Source organism: Heptranchias perlo, chromosome 20, assembly GCF_035084215.1.
Source record: "Heptranchias perlo isolate sHepPer1 chromosome 20, sHepPer1.hap1, whole genome shotgun sequence".
Lineage (NCBI taxonomy): Eukaryota > Metazoa > Chordata > Chondrichthyes > Hexanchiformes > Hexanchidae > Heptranchias > Heptranchias perlo.
In genome coordinates this window covers 2,350,669-2,368,494 of record NC_090344.1, presented here as the reverse complement: position 1 = coordinate 2,368,494, position 17,826 = coordinate 2,350,669, and the positions used below count along the sequence as shown (strand labels likewise).

At 44.6% G+C, this 17,826-nt stretch overlaps 7 non-coding genes across 7 annotated transcripts; all 7 read right to left on the bottom strand.

The window, feature by feature from the left end:
- Positions 1-1,599: 1,599 nt before the first annotated feature.
- On the bottom strand, positions 1,600-1,670 carry trnag-ccc (transfer RNA glycine (anticodon CCC)). Its single transcript has one exon. It is a non-coding gene; the product is annotated as a tRNA-Gly (tRNA).
- An 8,764-nt stretch (positions 1,671-10,434) lies between these two features.
- Positions 10,435-10,507, bottom strand: trnav-cac (transfer RNA valine (anticodon CAC)). Its single transcript has one exon. It is a non-coding gene; the product is annotated as a tRNA-Val (tRNA).
- A 971-nt stretch (positions 10,508-11,478) lies between these two features.
- On the bottom strand, positions 11,479-11,551 carry trnai-aau (transfer RNA isoleucine (anticodon AAU)). Its single transcript has one exon. It is a non-coding gene; the product is annotated as a tRNA-Ile (tRNA).
- Positions 11,552-12,856: 1,305 nt separating this feature from the next.
- Positions 12,857-12,929, bottom strand: trnav-cac (transfer RNA valine (anticodon CAC)). The gene has a single exon. It is a non-coding gene; the product is annotated as a tRNA-Val (tRNA).
- A 452-nt stretch (positions 12,930-13,381) lies between these two features.
- On the bottom strand, positions 13,382-13,454 carry trnai-aau (transfer RNA isoleucine (anticodon AAU)). Its single transcript has one exon. It is a non-coding gene; the product is annotated as a tRNA-Ile (tRNA).
- A 1,303-nt stretch (positions 13,455-14,757) lies between these two features.
- trnav-cac (transfer RNA valine (anticodon CAC)) lies at positions 14,758-14,830 on the bottom strand. Its single transcript has one exon. It is a non-coding gene; the product is annotated as a tRNA-Val (tRNA).
- Positions 14,831-15,809: 979 nt separating this feature from the next.
- On the bottom strand, positions 15,810-15,882 carry trnav-cac (transfer RNA valine (anticodon CAC)). Its single transcript has one exon. It is a non-coding gene; the product is annotated as a tRNA-Val (tRNA).
- Between the last annotated feature and the right edge of the window lie 1,944 nt (positions 15,883-17,826).

Below are 17,826 nucleotides of genomic sequence, written 5' to 3'. Positions count from 1 at the left end.
TTACCAACCTGTCCTTCCACATTCAGGGATCTGTGGACATGCACTTCAAGGTCCCTATGTTCATCTACACCTCTCAGTATCCTCCCAAGCAAGGTAGTTTCAGAGCAACTAGTTCTGAAACGTCTTACTTGATAATACAGGTCGGACAGTCAAAACCATTTGGTAAAGGGAGACTAATATTGGTGACTGGAAATAGTTAGTGTACAAGTTGATATTGCTGGACACCAGAATAGAAAACGAGATGGGATGGACAGAAGCGGTCTGAAAGATTGCTGATCGGCTGTGGGGGGCAGCGGACATTAAAACTGGCTGCACGACGTCAGCGACAGTGGTTTGTTGTTCTTGGGGTATGATTATCACTTTGGGGATTTTATTGATTAATGATACGAACGGTCCCGGGTTCGAATCCACGACGACACTGACAACCACAAGGCTTTTTGTGAAAAGTCACCAATTCGATTCTGATCCCTTTTCAGTGTTGCTGTTGGTCGAATTGAATTATATCGAGAGAATTTTTAAGACCCAGAGGAGAGAGTGCTGAACTTTCCAAGGCGAAGCACGTGTGAAGTAAATAAATGTCTCAAGCTGATGAGGAGATTGAAGCTCGATGTGAATTTACCTTCAGGCGGCTTCATTGATATTAGATGACAGGATAGAAAGCCACATATCCAAGTTAGCCGATAACACCAAGATGGGCAGCATTGTAAGCAGTGCAGATGGAAGTACAATATTACAGAGAGACATTAATAGAATAAATGAATGGGCAAAACTGTGACAAATGGATTTCAATTTCGTCCAGTGTGAGTTCATCCACTTTGGACCTAAAGAGGATATTTCAGAATACTTTCTAAATGATGAAATGCTCGAAACTGTGGAGGTCCAAAGGGACTTAGGGGTCCAGCTGCATAGTCATTAGAATGTCATGGCGCAGAAAATAATCAAAAAGGTTAATGTAATGCTGGCCTTTATATTTAGAGGAATAGAATACTAGAGAATAGACATTATGCTACAGCTAATGAAAGCTCTGGTTAGACCACACCTGTGTTCAGTTCAATGCACCGCACCTGAGGGACGATATATTGGCTGTGGAGGGAGTGCAGTGTAGATTTACTAAAATGATACCTGGACTCCAAGGGTTAAATTCTGACGAGAGATTACACAAACTAGGATTGTTTACCCTGGAATTTGGTAGGTTAAGGGCTGATTTTATCGAAGTTTTCAATATATTAAGGGGAATTGTTGGGGTAGATGGCGAGAAACTATTTCTGCTCGTTGGGTGCCTGGGACGAGGGGACGTCGCATAAACATTGGAGTCAGTAATTTCAGGAGTGAAGTTGGGAAACACTTCCACAAGCAAAGGGAGGTAGAAGTTTGGAAATCTCTTTCGCAATCAGCAGTTGATGCAAGCTTAATTGTTAATTTTAAACCTGAGATTGATTGGTTTTTGTGAACCAAAGGAATTGAGGTGCATGTTGGTGGTTGTCTGGATGTTGGTCACAGATCAGCCATAATCTCATTGAATTGCGGAACAGTCTCGAGGGGCAAAATGGCCGAATCCAGTTCCCAAGTTGCTCATTGGTGCAGAATGCAAAATGACCCTGCATTGACCGGGAATCGAACCCGAGTCCCTCGCGTGGGAGGCGAGAATTCTACCACTGACCCACCAATGCTGGCACGGCTGCAAGTTGCAAATGTGCACTTACGTCTCTTCGCTCTCATAGTGAATGAAAGCAGCAATTTGAGTAAAGTTTCCTTCTGGTCGAGTCCATATTGTGACGATGCAGGGACAGATGATAATGTCGTTTTACCGCAGTTCATTCGGCAAAGTGTTACTTGATATTATAAGTCGTACATTCCACACGAATTTGTTAAAGAGAGACTAATATTCTTGATTTGAAATAATTGGTGTAGAACCTGATATTGCTCCACATCGTACATAGTACAAGAAAGCGAGATTGGATGGACAAAGCGTTCTGAAAGGTTGGCGGATCGGGTATATGGAAGCGGAATTTTACCCTGGCTGAACGTCTCCGTTACCTTTGGGTCTGATTCTCGCTCAGGGAGTTTCACTGGTTCAAACCGGATGAGCCCCGTTGTGTCCCCATGTTTAATAAAAAATCACTAATTGGTTTCTCACATCTTTTCAGCGGTGCAGAAGGCAGGCTTGACTTATCTCCAGCAGAGCATGTTTGAGCACCAGAGGACAGAATGCAGAGGGTTTGTCCACGTAACACACGTAGACGAAATGAAGATAATCTTTCAAGAAGTTTTACAGATTGAAGCCGACACGTGAATTTATCCCAATTCAGGCGATCTCATGTGTGCAGAATGAAAAGGTAAAGGATGCTGCATTGGACTCGAAACAACGCTCTGGTTTCCCACCGGCAGACGAGGGTTCCACCACTGAACCGCTAATGTACACACAGCTGCAGGTTGCACGTGTAGCGTTGGATATGTGTCTTGAATATGCAGTCTGCAAAGCTCCTGTGCAGCCTGTTTTTACAGCCGCGCGGTACCTGTGGGTTAACGAGCGAATGAGGCAAGGCATAGACTTTGAAATTCACTGGGAGTTCGAAACCAACTCACACTCACAGTGCGAAATGCTCAAATAGATAAGAGCTGTAATTACCAGGCAGTACTTCGCTCAGAGATAAAGAGATAATCCAGCCAAATGTTTACCTGTAAGATTTCACGATATGGGATTTAATTTAAACTGCACCTTAAATTCAGCTTAATCACCGAATGTGGAGATTTATACGATTATTTTCTTTGCGTGCTACTCTCCAACTCTAACTGCATTTCTGCTCTCTCTGTGTTTTCCCCTGATGGACTTATCAGGCTTCCTTGAACGGCCAGGTCTGGAAGGGATGTGGCTGACGGATCTTCAGTCAAATGTTGTATTTCGACGGGATGATCTTTACGATTTTCCGTCTCCGTTTTCGGAAAATATAAACCCAGATGGGATTTCCCCTCCTCAGGACCCGTCACCTGCGGGTAATGGGAATGAACCTGATCTATCACTCGGCCTTAATATCTGTATTCTCATTGCCAAGAATAAAATAACGGGATTGCAGCTATTTTCAGGTCACATTTTAGAAATTAATACAAAACAGATTTATTCGAAAACTAGAAGCACGTGGGGTTAAAGGACCAGTGGTAATGCGGGCACGTAATTGGCGAAGGGATAGGCGGCAGAGAGCAGTGGTGAACGGATGTTTTTCTGACTGGAGGGAAACATGCAGTGGGATCCCCCAGGGGTCGGTACTAGGACTCTTGCTTTTCTTGTTATATATAAATGCCTTGGATGTGGGAATAGGGAGTACAATTTCGAAGTTTGCGGACATTACAAAACTTGACAAAGTCGTAAATAGTGAGGAAGATAGTAGCAGACTTCAGGAGGACATGGACAGACTGGTGAAATGGTCAGTCACGTGACAGATTTAACGCCGATCAGTGTGAAGTGATGCACTTTTGGAAGAAGAACATGGAGAGGCAGTATAATCTAAATGGAACAACTTATGGGGGGGGGGCGGGGGGTGCAAGAGTAGAGGAACCTGGGGTGCATATTCACAAAACACGGCAAGTTGATAAGGCGGTTTAGAAAGCATAAGGGATACTTTGCTTTGTAAATAGGGGCAGTGAATACAAAAAAAGGAAGTCATACTAATCCTTACAAATCAGTGGTTAGGCCTCAGCTGGACTATATGTCGGGTTCTGGGCACCACACTTTAGGATGAAAAGACATTGAAGGGGATTCAGAGCAGGTTGACCTGGATGATACCAGTGATGAGGGACTTCAGTTATATGGAGAGTTTGGAGAAGCTGGGATTGTTCTCCTTACAGCAGTGATGGTTAACGGGAGACCTAATAGAGATATTCAAAATAATGAGGGGTTTTGAAAGAGCAAGTAGGGAGAAACTGTTTCCTCTGGCAAGTGGGTCGGTAACTAGAGGTCATAGATTTAAAATAATTGGGAAAAGAACGAGAGGGGAATTGAGGAGAATTTTTTTAACACAGAGGGATGTTCAGATCAGGAACGCACTTCCTGAAAGGGCGGTGGAAGCAGATTCTAGAGAATCATTCAAAAGGCAATTGGACATGTACTTGAAGAGAACTAATTTGCAGGGAAAAATCTGGGTGTGGGTCTAATTGGACAGGTCTTCGAAAGATCAAGCACAGGTATCACGGCCGAATGGCCTCCTTCTGTGCTGTAAGCTTCTATGATTCTATGATTACCTTCTGAATCATTACAATTGATGTTATTCAGTGTTGAGGAACCAAGAAAATTATAACCATGATATTCGTCTTCTCCATTCCCTTACCAATATCGCAGATTATAATGTCCAGGCGGGGGTGGGACTGAATGGGGGATAGAGTGCGGAGATTGGAATGGAAGCCCAGCAGAATGAACTTGGTCTCATCAGTTTTTGTTATTTTTCCTACCAGTTGCCCGAAGCAGGCGGTGAACCTTCTTCTCGAGAGAGGATCGTCATTTCAGTTCAGAAGGAAAAAGGTATCAAGAAAATCGGGTGAAATGCACACGGAATGATCCGGGACTGACAGCACATCCCTTTCAAACAGATACGGACACAGAATAAACTGGGTCTTACGGCACATCCCTTTTAAACAGACACAGACACGGAATGATCCGGGACTTACAGCACATCCCATTTAAACAGAGACAGACACGGAATGATCCGGGACTTACAGCACATCCCATTTAAACAGACACAGACCCGGAATGATCCGGGATATAAATCACAATTATGGTCGATTAGTTTCTCTTACGTTGACCATAAGATCGACTCTTTTTACCAGGACACCGCTGTACGTTTGATACGTCGCGATTTCACAATCTCAACACCTTCGTGGAAGGAAATGTTGCTGATTGCAGCAAACAACGCAAAAAGCTCCGTCTGCCGTTTCGAGAAGCATGGGACTGACAGCCACACCTTCTGGATGGAGTGAATGAGAGAAACAAGACTTTAACACAAAAATCGGATTCAAACCTACGCGTGCAGAGCACAATAGATAAACAATCCATTGCCTTAACCTTTGGGCCACCGCGTCACATGGGCAGAAAATGGAAAGCCCTTTTATTCAAAATGAAAATACTGGCTATGTTGCCAATCTGAAATAATAACAGTCGATGCTGGAAATCGTCAGCAGGTCAGACAGAATTTTTAGATACAGAAAGAGAGTTAATGTTTCAGGTCGATGACCTTTCGTCTGAGCTGAGTCAGAGCAAAAGCGCTTCTTTTTTCTTTTTTTGAATGTAAAGCCCTGGACTCTGAGGACAAGAAAGTCTGACCGGACGATATGACCTGCCCATGCACCCAAATCGAGAATGTTGAAAATATCCAGTCAGCAGAAAACCTCGGTGGAAGAACAGATTTTGTCACTGCATGCAGCATGCTGGAAGGACCAAAGACTAATGGTGAGCGTGGGGAATTGCCAGGATACCAAGCATTAGGATTCACTCGATGTTTTGGCAGAGAGTCCGTTGATGGATTTCAGATGGAACAGCAACAGGCAGAAATCCAGTCGGTGTGTGAAAGAAAGCGAGTGCTCATGGAAGGGGCTGGGAGTTTAGCAGTGTGGGACTGTGTGCCCAAACACAGTAGTTAAATCCGATTCCCAATTAGTGAACCCATCCAAAAGGTCTGTTTGTTTGTTTGAGGTTTTTCTTTAATTCGTTCGTGGGATGTGACCGTCGCTGGCGAGGCCAACATTTATTGCCTATCCCTAATTGCCCTTGAGAAGGTGGTGGTGAGCCGCCTTCTTGAACCGCTGCAGTCCGTGTGGTGAAGGTTCTCCCAGAGTGCTGTTCGGTAGTGAGTTCTCGGATTTTGACCCAGCGACAATGAAGGAACGGCGATATATGTCCAAGTCGGGATGGTGTGTGACTTGGAGGGGAATGTGCAGGTGGCATTTTTCCCATGTGCCTGCTGCTCTTGTCCTGCTAGCTGGTAGAAATCGTGGGTTTGGGAGGTGCTGTCGAAGAAGCCTTGGCGAGTTGCTGCAGTGCATCCTATGGATGGTACACACTGCAGCCACAGTGCGCCGGTGGTGGAGGGAGTGAATGTTTCGGGTGGTGGATGGGGTGCCAATCAAGCGGGCTGCTTTTTCTGGATGGTGTCGAGCTTCTTGAGTGTTGTTGGAGCTGCACTCATCCAGGCAAGTGGAGAGTATTCCATCGCACTCGTTACTCGTGCCTTGTAGATGGTGGAGAGACTCTGGGGAGTCAGGAGGTGAGTCACTCGCCGCAGAATATCAAGCGTCTAACCTGGTCTTGTAGCCACAGTATTTATGTGGCTGGTCCAGTTAAGTTTCTGGTCAATGTGACCCCAAGGATGTTGATGGTTGGGGATTCGGCGATGGTAATGCCGTTGAATGTCAAGGGGACATGGTTAGACTCTCTTTTGTTGGAGACAGTCATTGCTTGGCACTTGTCTGGCGCGAATGTTACTTGCCACTTATCAGCCCAAGCCTGGATGTTGTCCAGGTCTTGCTGCATGCGGGCACGGACTGCTTCTTTATCTGAGGGGTTGCGAATGGAACTGAGAACCGTGCAATCATCAGCGAAGATCCCCATTTATAGCCTTATGATGGAGGGAAGGCCATTGATGAAGCAACTGAAGATGGTTGGGCCTCGGACACTGCCCTGTACTGTACACTACTTTTTAAATATTACAGATAAGCTGAGCACTTGAGCAGTCACAGCTGTGACTTTGACTTTTCTCCCTCTCCTCTATATCTCCCCGGCAACTACCACTAACCAACCGCAATCTTGTGTCACACGTCTCCACGAGAAAGTTCCGTGCCTCAGTTTTCAAATGAAATAACTTCCATCTCTTCAGTCACGGACAGCCCAGAGAGAGTTTCTGAGTCTCAGGTCCCACTTTGCCTCAATCCTCCATGAAGTACCATGCAAAAATGTCCTTCAGTTAATAATATTATAAATAAAAATTCTTATCTTTTGGGGTTATGTTCAGATTCCACGACTTTTAAAGATCATTGCGGATATTTGACGAAGCGCCTCTTGATTGGCGGCTTCTCTTTGATTAAGATTCCGAAGCGATCATTGAGAGGCCGAAAATCAAGCTGTTTGTCAGAAACACTGTTATTTCGGTACTGATGAAAGCAGTATGGGCTCTGGAAGTGCTCAGGTTGTGAGTTTCAGTCTCACCTTCAACAATCCAACAATTCACTTCGGGCATTTTGACCGGAGTTCAAAGTACAACTGGTAAGTTCCATGATGCATCTACTTCTTAGTGTTCCCATGTGGGCACTTGCGTTCCTCTGGCCTTCCGTCTTGCTTGAGCAGATGCGAGTTTCGTTGTTTTCGAGGGAGAGGGGGATCTTAGCGTCAGCTGATATGGCAAAGGGGCCGGGATGAGATCTTTAAATGGAAGGAACCAAATATATGATTATTCTTTTCGTTAAGCGGATATTCATCGGTTGGAAGTTCCGTGTGGGGAAAATTTGGAAGGGAAATCTGCTGCCTGGTCTCACTGTGTAACGGGTGAAATTATTCAGCTTACAGATGTTAATAGACTGAAAGGTCGAGAGGCCTTTTCCAACTCCCGTGTGGGACAAGTTCAGCTTTTGGGCCACTGGGTAAAGTGTTATTTTAATTGGTGCGAACGAATGACAAGTCATTTGGCACAAACAAGAAGAATTTTAAACTCACGAGTTCGCTGTCCATGTTTCTTCGATCATGTTCAATAAAATCAAGGATACCCCTCAGCACGTGACTGAAAATTTTAGAACAGTGACCCTCCCCCCTGTTCGACGTCTTCGAGGGATAATTCAGAGTCCTCTTATGAATATGTAAGACTGGAACTTAACGACGAGCGAGCCTGGGTAGCTCAGTCGTTAAAGCATCAAACTTTTAAAGCGGGTAGTGATATCAGAGTCCAGTGTTCAAGCTATAAATTTTGAAACAGCTGGTAAGTTCTGCCTTTGTTGCGGAGCAACAGCTCCGGGACAGACGATGCCTGTGATGTGTCGTCAAAGCTTCGATGGTGCCTTGTTTCCCAGGGATGGGCAGCAATGCGCTGTCTGTAGCGGGAATTGCAGCTTCCCGCCAGCAACGTGTGATTGGAGAGAGCGGGGCCGAAAGAGGGGCTAAATGTTGTTTCTGTCGTGACCTCAATCAATCCGGGAGCTGGGGAATATCGAACATCGAAAAACTGATGTTTGTTGCCGCGGCCGCAATGTTGTCTATAATTGTGGTTATTAACCGAAGCTGCACTGCAGGAGCCTTCAATGATCTCTCACAAATCAACTGAAATTATTCGCAATGCGCAGCTTTGAGAGGGACTTTCTGCACCGTCAGTGCAGGAAACGTGAGTGAGTGTGAAACACTGTCTGTATATGTGTAGTGTTTGAGTTTGTGTTGAACTAAACAGAGAATGGAAAATATATCGGTTCTGTGAAGTGTGTTATTTCATTCACATTCAACCACAGACTGAATTCTTGCTTTTTTTCAGACTTATTGATTTTCAGAGGGTAACGTTTCCAAAACGTAATTGCCTGATTTCGAAGCGCGGACCTTTTGCGTATTAAAAAAATGTGATAACCACTACACTACAGAAACTCTACTGCTCACACTGTTACAGGAAACCCTCAGAAGATCGCTGCCGTCTGCAAATGCTCTCAGTGTGGGAGACGGGTCCCTTTCCCGTTCAGGGGATTAACTTCTACAAAATAGTTTACTGTATTAATTTCGCAATACTCATTAAACTCTGAAAAAAGACGAATAGTTGTTCAAATCGCCATTAATCAACTAACAACTTTCTGTTGCAGGCGGACGGAAATCCTAACTTTTTTTTCAATCATTCATTCACCAGGCAGAATATGGAAAGTTCAGAGGGGAATTGAAAGGGGAAATCAGAGGGGCAAAGAGAGGGTATGAGAATAGACTGGCGGCCAACATAAAAGGCAAACCAAAAGTCTTCCACAGGCATGTAAACATTAAACGGGGAGGAAGAACCCGACTCTGATTCGGGGCCAAAAAGGAGATCGACTCATGGAGCCAGCCCAAAAATGCTCCTGCGCGGTTTCGAACCGGGGACTTTTCGCGTGTTAGGCAAACGTGATAGCCACTAAACTATAGAAACTCTGGTGCAGATGTGTTTCGAGGAAAGCCTCAGAAGATCGCTGCCGTCTGCAAATGCTCTCAGTGTGGGAGACGGGTCCCTTTCCCGTTCAGGGAATTAACTTCTGCAAAATCCTTTTGCTGTATTAATTTCGCAATACTCATTAAACTCTGAAAAAGACGAATAGTTGTTCAAATCGCCATTAATCAAGTAATAACTTTCTGTTGTCGGCTGACGGAAATGCTAACTTTTTTTTTATTCATTCATTCATTCACCAGGCATAATATAGAAAGTTCAGAGGGGAATTTAGGGGAGTCTCTGACGAGGGGGCATAGATTTAAGGTGAGAGGGGAGAGATACAAATGGTCCAGAGGGGCAATTTTTTCACTCAAAGTGTGGTGAGTGTCTGGAACTAGCTGCCAGAGGCAGTAGTAGAGGCGGGTACAATTTTTTCTTTTAAAAAGCATTTGGACAGTTACATGGGTAAGATGGGTACAGTGGGATATGGGCCAAGTGCAGGCAACTGGGACTAGTTTAGTCGTAAAAACTGGGCGACATGGACATGTTGGGCCGAAGGGCTTGTTTCCATGTTGGAAACTTCTATGATTCTAAACTTCTATGAATTGAAAGGGGAAATCAGAGGGCCAAAGAGAGGGTATTAGAATAGACTGGCGGCCAACATAAAAGGCAATCCCAAAGACTTCCACAGGCATGTAAACATTAAACGGGTCGGAAGAACCCGACTCTAATTTGGACCAGAAAAGAAACCGACTCATGGAGGCAGCCCAAAACTGTTTCTGCCCGGTTTTAAACGAGGGACCTTTCGCGAACGTTATAACTTGAAGCGAATGTGATAACCACGACACTGCAGAAAATCTGCTGCACACGTTGTTGCAGGAAACCCTCAGAAGATAGCTGCTGTCTGCAAAATGCTCTCAGTTTGGGAGATGGGTCTCTTTCCCGTTTCAGGAATTAACTTCGACAAAATCGTTTACTGTATTAATTTCGCAAAACGCATTAAACTCTGAAAAAGACGAATAGTTGTTCAAATCGCCATTAATCAACTAATAACTTTCTGTTTCAGGCTGACGGAAATCCTAACTTTTTTTTTATTCATTCACCAGGCAGAATATAGAAAGTTCAGAGGGGAACTGAAAGGGGAAATAAGAGGGGCAAATAGAGAGGATGAGATTAGACTCGCGGCCAACATAAAAGGGAAACCCAAAGTCTTCCACAGGCATGTAAACATTAACCGGGTCGGACGAACCCGACTCTAATTCGGGACCAGAAAAGAGATCGACTCATGGAGGCGGAGGGGTTGGCCCAAAAATGTTTCTGCCCGGTTTTGAAGCGGGGATCTTTCGCGTGTGAGGCGAACGTGATAACCACTACACTACAGAAACTCTGCTGTACAGTTACTTCTAGGAAACCCTCAGAAGATCGCTGCCGTCTGCAAATGCTCTCAGTGTGCGAGACCGGTTCCTTTCCCGTTCAGGGAATTAACTTCGACCGAAAAGTTTGCTGTATTAATTTCGCAATACTCATTAAACTCTGTAAAAAAAGACGAATAGTTGTTTAAATCGCCATTAATCAACTGATAACTTTCTGTTTCAGGCTGACGGAAATCCTAACTTTTGTTTATTCATTCACCAGGCAGAATATCGAAAGGACAGAGGAGAACTGAAAGCGGAAATGAGAGGGCCAAAGAGAGAGGATGAGAATCGACTGGCGGCCAACATAAAAGGGAATCCAAATCTCTTCCACAGGCATGTAAACATTAAACCGGTAGTAAGAACCCGACTCTGATTCGGGACCATAAACGAGATCGACTCATGGAGGCAGCCCAAAAATGTTTCTGCCCGTTTTCGAACCAGAGAACTTTCGCGTGTTAGATGGCACGTGATAAAAACTACACGACAGAAACTCTGAAGCCCACGTTGCGATCGGAAACACTCAGAAGATCGCTGCCGTCTGCAAATGCTCTCAGTGTGGGAGACGGGTCCCTTTCCCGGTCAGGGGATTAACTTCTACAAAATCGTTTACTGTATTAATTTCGCAATGCTCATTAAACTCTGAAAAAAGACGAATAGTTGTTCAAATCGCCATGAATCAACCAATAACTTTCTGTTGCAGGCGGACGGAAATCCTAACTTTTTGTTCAATCATTCATTCACCAGGCAGAATATAGAAAGTTCAGAGGAGAATTGAAAGGTGAAATCAGAGGGGCAAAGCGAGGGTATGAGAATAGACTGGCGGCCAACATAAAAGGCAATCCCAAAGTCTTGAACAGGCATGCAAACATTAAACGGGTAGGAAGAACCTGACTCTGATTCGGGACCAAAAAGGAGATCGACTCATGGAGCCAGCCCAAAAATGCTCCTGCCCGGTTTCGAACCAGGGACAGCTCGCGTATTAAGCGAACGTGATAACCACTATACTACAGAAACTCTACTGCACATGTGCTTCGAGGAAAGCCTCAGAAGATCGCTGCCGTCTGCAAATGCTCTCAGTGTGGGAGACCGGTCCCTTTCCCGTTTCGGGAAATAACTTCAACAAAATTGTTTACTGTATTAATTTCGCAATACTCATTAAACTCTGAAAAAAGACGAATAGTTGTTCAAATCGCCATGAATCAACCAATAATTTTCAGTTGCAGGCTGACAGAAATCCTAACATTTTTTTTATTCATTCATTCACCAGGCAGAATATGGAAAGTTCAGAGGGGAATTTCGGGGAGTCTGTAACGAGGGGGCATAGATTTAAGGTGAGAGGGGAGAGATACAAATGTCCAGAGGGGCAATTTTTTCACTCAAAGTGTGGTGAGTGTCTGGAACTAGCTGCCAGAGGCAGTAATGGAGGCGGGTACAATTTTTTCTTTTAAAAAGCATTTGGACAGTTACATGGGTAAGATGGGTACAGTGGGATATGGGCCAAGTGCAGGCAACTGGGACTAGTTTAGTCGTAAAAACAGGGCGACATGGCATGTTGGGCCGAAGGGCTTGTTTCCATGTTGGAAACTTCTATGATTCTAAACTTCTATGAATTGAAAGGGGAAATCAGAGGGCCAAAGAGAGGGTATTAGAATAGACTGGCGGCCAACATAAAAGGCAATCCCAAAGTCTTCCACAGGCATGTAAACATTAAGAACCCGATTTGAGAACCCGACTCTAATTTGGACCAGAAAAGAAACCGACTCATGGAGGCAGCCCAAAACTGTTTCTGCCCGGTTTTAAACGAGGGACCTTTCGCGAACGTTATAACTTGAAGCGAATGTGATAACCACGACACTGCAGTAACTCTGCTGCACACGTTGTTACAGGAAACCCTCAGAAGATAGCTGCTGTCTGCAAAATGCTCTCAGTTTGCGAGATGGGACCCTTTCCCTATTCGGGATTTAACTTCGACAAAATCGTTTACTGTATTAATTTCGCAAAACGCATTAAACTCTGAAAAAGAAGAATAGTTGTTCAAATCGCCATTAATCAACTAATAACTTTCTGTTTCAGGCTGACGGAAATCCTAACTTTTTTTAAATTCATTCACCAGGCAGAATATAGAAAGTTTAGAGGGGAACTGAAAGGGGAAATAAGAGGGGCAAATAGAGAGTATGAGATTAGACGAACGGCCAACATAAAAGGGAAACCAAAAGTCTTCCACAGGCATGTAAACATTAACCGGGTCGGAAGAACCCGACTCTGATTCGGGACCAGAAAGGAGATCGACTCATGGAGGCGGAGGGGTTGGCCCAAAAATGTTTCTGCCCGGTTTCGAACCGGGGACCTTTCGCGTGTGAGGCGAACGTGATAACCACTACACTACAGAAACTCTGCAGTACAGGTACTTCTAGGAAACCCTCAGAAGATCGCTGCCGTCTGCAAATGCTCTCAGTGTGGGAGACCGGCTCCTTTCCCGTTCAGGGAATTAACTTCGACCAAAAAGTTTGCTGTATTAATTTCGCAATACTCAATAAACTCTGTAAAAAAAGACGAATAGTTGTTCAAATCGCCATTAATCAACTAATAACTTTCTGTTGCAGGCGGACGGAAATCCTAACTTTTTGTTCAATCATTCATTCACCAGGCAGAATATAGAAAGTTCAGAGGAGAATTGAAAGGTGAAATCAGAGGGGCAAAGCGAGGGTATGAGAATAGACTGGCGGCCAACATAAAAGGCAATCCCAAAGTCTTCCACAGGCATGCAAACATTAAACGGGTAGGAAGAACCTGACTCTGATTCGGGACCAAAAAGGAGATCGACTCATGGAGCCAGCCCAAAAATGCTCCTGCCCGGTTTCGAACCAGGGACAGCTCGCGTATTAAGCGAACGTGATAACCACTATACTACAGAAACTCTACTGCACATGTGCTTCGAGGAAAGCCTCAGAAGATCGCTGCCGTCTGCAAATGCTCTCAGTGTGGGAGACCGGTCCCTTTCCCGTTTCGGGAAATAACTTCAACAAAATTGTTTACTGTATTAATTTCGCAATACTCATTAAACTCTGAAAAAAGACGAATAGTTGTTCAAATCGCCATTAATCAACTAATAATTTTCAGTTGCAGGCTGACAGAAATCCTAACATTTTTTTTATTCATTCATTCACCAGGCAGAATATGGAAAGTTCAGAGGGGAATTTAAGGGAGTCTGTAACGAGGGGGCATAGATTTAAGGTGAGAGGGGAGAGATACAAATGTCCAGAGGGGCAATTTTTTCACTCAAAGTGTGGTGAGTGTCTGGAACTAGCTGCCAGAGGCAGTAATGGAGGCGGGTACAATTTTTTCTTTTAAAAAGCATTTGGACAGTTACATGGGTAAGATGGGTACATTGGGATATGGGCCAAGTGCAGGCAACTGGGACTAGTTTAGTCGTAAAAACAGGGCGACATGGCATGTTGGGCCGAAGGGCTTGTTTCCATGTTGGAAACTTCTATGATTCTAAACTTCTATGAATTGAAAGGGGAAATCAGAGGGCCAAAGAGAGGGTATTAGAATAGACTGGCGGCCAACATAAAAGGCAATCCCAACGTCTTCCACAGGCATGTAAACATTAAACGGGTCGTGAGAACCCGACTCTAATTTGGACCAGAAAAGAAACCGACTCATGGAGGCAGCCCAAAACTGTTTCTGCCCGGTTTTAAACGAGGGACCTTTCGCGAACGTTATAACTTGAAGCGAATGTGATAACCACGACACTGCAGTAACTCTGCTGCACACGTTGTTACAGGAAACCCTCAGAAGATAGCTGCTGTCTGCAAAATGCTCTCAGTTTGCGAGATGGGACCCTTTCCCTATTCGGGATTTAACTTCGACAAAATCGTTTACTGTATTAATTTCGCAAAACGCATTAAACTCTGAAAAAGACGAATAGTTGTTCAAATCGCCATTAATCAACTAATAACTTTCTGTTTCAGGCTGACGGAAATCCAAACTTTTTTTTAATTCATTCACCAGGCAGAATATAGAAAGTTTAGAGGGGAACTGAAAGGGGAAATAAGAGGGGCAAATAGAGAGTATGAGATTAGACGAACGGCCAACATAAAAGGGAAACCAAAAGTCTTCCACAGGCATGCAAACATTAACCGGGTCGGAAGAACCCGACTCTGATTCGGGACCAGAAAGGAGATCGACTCATGGAGGCGGAGGGGTTGGCCCAAAAATGTTTCTGCCCGGTTTCGAACCGGGGACCTTTCGCGTGTGAGGCGAACGTGATAACCACTACACTACAGAAACTCTGCAGTACAGGTACTTCTAGGAAACCCTCAGAAGATCGCTGCCGTCTGCAAATGCTCTCAGTGTGGGAGACCGGCTCCTTTCCCGTTCAGGGAATTAACTTCGACCAAAAAGTTTGCTGTATTAATTTCGCAATACTCATTAAACTCTGTAAAAAAAGACGAATAGTTGTTCAAATCGCCATTAATCAACTGATAACTTTCTGTTTCAGGCTGACGGAAATCCTAACTTTAGTTTATTCATTCACCAGGCAGAATATAGAAAGGACAGAGGAGAACTGAAAGCGGAAATGAGAGGGCCAAAGAGAGAGGATGAGAATCGACTGGCGGCCAACATAAAAGGGAATCCAAATCTCTTCCACAGGCATGTAAACATTAAACGGGTAGTAAGAACCCGACTCTGATTCGGGACCATAAACGAGATCGACTCATGGAGGCAGCCCAAAAATGTTTCTGCCCGTTTTCGAACCAGAGAACTTTCGCGTGTTAGATGCACGTGATAAAAACTACACGACAGAAACTCTGAAGCCCACGTTGCTATCGGAAACCCTCAGAAGATAGCTGCCGTCTGCAAATGCTCTCAGTGTGGGAGACGGGTCCCTTTCCCGGTCAGGGGATTAACTTCTACAAAATAGTTTACTTTATTAATTTCGCAATACTCATTAAACTCTGAAAAAAGACGAATAGTTGTTCAAATCGCCATTAATCAACTAATAACTTTCTGTTGCAGGCGGACGGAAATCCTAACTTTTTGTTCAATCATTCATTCACCAGGCCGAATATAGAAAGTTCAGAGGAGAATTGAAAGGGGAAATCAGAGGGGCAAAGCGAGGGTATGAGAATAGACTGGCGGCCAACATAAAAGGCAATCCCAAAGTCTTCCACAGGCATGCAAACATTTAACGGGTGGTAAGAACCCGACTCTGATTCGGGACCAGAAAGGAGATCGACTCATGGAGGCGGAGGGGTTGGCCCAAAAATGTTTCTGCCCGGTTTCGAACCGGGGACCTTTCGCGTGTGAGGCGAACGTGATAACCACTACACTACAGAAACTCTGCTGTACAAGTACTTCTAGGAAACCCTCAGAAGATCGCTGCCGTCTGCAAATGCTCTCAGTGTGGGAGACCGGTTCCTTTCCCGTTCAGGGAATTAACTTCGACCAAAAAGTTTGCTGTATTAATTTCGCAATACTCAATAAACTCTGTAAAAAAGACGAATAGTTGTTCAAATCGCCATTAATCAACTCATAACTTTCTGTTGCAGGCGGACGGAAATCCTAACTTTTGTTTATTCATTCACCAGGCAGAATATAGAAAGGACAGAGGAGAACTGAAAGCGGAAATGAGAGGGCCAAAGAGAGAGGATGAGAATCGACTGGCGGCCAACATAAAAGGGAATCCAAATCTCTTCCACAGGAATGTAAACATTGAACGGGTAGGAAGAACCTGACTCTGATTCGGGACCAAAAAGGAGATCGACTCATGGAGCCAGCCCAAAAATGCTCCTGCCCGGTTTTGAACCGAGGACCTCTCGCGTGGTAAGCAAACGTGACAACCACTACACTACAGAAACTCTACCGCGCATGTGCTTCGAGGAAAGCCTCAGAAGATCGCTGCCGTCTGCAAATGCTCTCAGTGTGGGAGACGGGTCACTTTCCCGTTTGGGGAACCAACTTCAACAAAATTGTTTACTGTGTTAATTTCGCAATACTCATTAAACTCTGAAAAAAGACGAATAGTTGTTCAAATCGCCATTAATCATTCATAATTTTCAGTTGCAGGCTGACAGAAATGCTAACTTTTTTTTTATTCATTCATTCACCATGCCGAATATGGAAAGTTCAGAGGGGAATTAAGGGGAGTCTGTAACGAGGGGGCATAGATTTAAGGTGAGAGGGGAGGGAAACAAATGTCCAGAGGGGCAATTTTTTCACTCAAAGTGTGGTGAGTGTCTGGAACGAGCTGCCAGAGGCAGTAGTAGAGGCGGGTACAATTTTTTCTTTTAAAAAGCATTTGGACAGTGACATGGGTAAGATGGGTATAGAGGGATATGGGTCAAGTGCAGGGAACTGGGAATAGCTCAGTAGTATAAACTGGGCGACAAGGACATGTTGGGCCGAAGGGCTTGTTTCCATGTCATAAACTTCTATGATTCTAAACTTCTATGAATTGAAAGGGGAAATCAGAGGGCCAAAGAGAGAGGATGAGAATCGACTGGCGGCCAACATAAAAGGGAATCCAAATCTCTTCCACAGGCATGTAAACATTAAACGGGTAGCAAGAACCCGACTCTGATTCGGGACCATAAACGAGATCGACTCATGGAGGCAGCCCAAAAATGTTTCTGCCCGTTTTCGAACCAGAGAACTTTCGCGTGTTAGATGCACGTGATAAACACTGCACGACAGAAACTCTGAAGCCCACGTTGCTATCGGAAACCCTCAGAAGATCGCTGCCGTCTGCAAATGCTCTCAGTGTGGGAGACGGGTCCCTTTCCCGGTCAGGGGATTAACTTCTACAAAATAGTTTACTTTATTAATTTCGCAATACTCATTAAACTCTGAAAAAAGACGAATAGTTGTTCAAATCGCCATTAATCAACTAATAACTTTCTGTTTCAGGCTGACGGAAATCCTAACTTTTGTTTATTCATTCACCAGGCAGAATATAGAAAGGACAGAGGAGAACTGAAAGCGGAAATGAGAGGGCCAAAGAGAGAGGATGAGAATCGACTGGCGGCCAACATAAAAGGGAATCCAAATCTCTTCCACAGGCATGTAAACATTAAACGGGTAGCAAGAACCCGACTCTGATTCGGGACCATAAACGAGATCGACTCATGGAGGCAGCCCAAAAATGTTTCTGCCCGTTTTCGAACCAGAGAACTTTCGCGTGTTAGATGCACGTGATAAAAACTACACGACAGAAACTCTGAAGCCCACGTTGCTATCGGAAACTCTCAGAAGATCGCTGCCGTCTGAAAATGCTCTCAGTGTGG